This window comes from Opisthorchis viverrini (genome assembly GCF_000715545.1).
Source record: "Opisthorchis viverrini unplaced genomic scaffold opera_v5_75, whole genome shotgun sequence".
Classification (NCBI taxonomy): Eukaryota; Metazoa; Platyhelminthes; class Trematoda; order Opisthorchiida; family Opisthorchiidae; genus Opisthorchis; species Opisthorchis viverrini.
In genome coordinates, this window is record NW_008751732.1 from 36,209 (window position 1) to 37,548 (window position 1,340).

Below are 1,340 nucleotides of genomic sequence, written 5' to 3' on the forward strand. Positions count from 1 at the left end.
CATGCTCCTTCTCGAACCCAATTTAAAGCACTATTAGACATTTATTTATGCGAATCCTCGCGCTGGCTTGCATGCTGCCCCGCGCTGAGAACATAAAGAGCAGTGCTACACCCTTTTTTCACTTGTGCCTTTCAGGTGAACGACAGCCACTGACCGACAAGAACAAAACCGACCCGGAAAACTTGGGCAAAAGCCTCGATCCTGTGTATCAATCCGTGATCCGTGAAACTAGGAAGACGTGTCCGTGCGACACTGGTAGCTTCTAACACCAGGTGGGTGGATGATTTGACGTCTGACCGACCAAATCCACTGAGGCTGTGGAACGTGCACATCGTTCTTTGCATTATCCACGAGTCGCATTGATTACGTATTTCGCATTTAGACTTCCCATTGGTCAGAAGAACTTTGAAGGCAAAAACTGGGACACTCCGGTATCAGCTCGACCGTGAGAAAGCCGATTCGACGGATGGCATATCAGACCTGAAATCAGAACTGAAACCGATGTGCTCCAATAGATTGCGAGCGTCCACACGTCGCTGGCTAATTCACACTTCGCGGCAGGAATTTGATGTTAATTTGTTGATGAAGGAACGTTTTCGGCTAAGCGATACCAGATTCGCCACTCCAGTGATAGCCTTCAAATGCACAGTGCTTCATGTTTCAGTACACTCAGTCCTATCTGCTTACACTGGTATCATTTTCCACACAAAGTTGCTCGATGGCAGTGCTGGAGGCCAGCACGCTGCTTATGCCATTCGGATATTCATCAACACCTCCCTAACAATACAGTTCAAGCAGGCACTTGTGCTGGATTACAAATGGAGGGAAGTCACGGATTCACGGATTGATACAAAGGATGAAGTCACGGACGGATTGATACACAGGATCGAGGCTTTTGCCCAAGTTTTCCGGGTCGGTTTTGTTCTTGTCGGTCAGTGGCTGTCGTTCGTTCAAAAGGCACAAGTGAAAAAAGGGTGTAGCACTGCTCTTTATGTTCTCAGCGCGGGGCAGTATGCTCGCCAGCGCGAGGATTCGCATAAATAAATGTCTAATAGTGCTTTAAATTGGGTTCGAGAAGGAGCGTGTACAACCGTCGGAGGAAGGTCATTCCACGCAGCTACTACCCGAAATGAAAAAAAGTTTTGTCTAACGGATGTGTGTGCCCTGAGCTTGAAGATTTTCTTACTATGTCCCCGCCGGGTGTTTGCTGGGTCAACGGTAAAAAACCTGTTTGCCAAGCTTTGTTCAAACAGGGCGTAAGTAAGAATTAGGTCCCCTCGGAGGCGACGGTACTCCAGGGGAAAGAGATCAAGCATCGCGAGACGCGTTTCGTAGTCCAC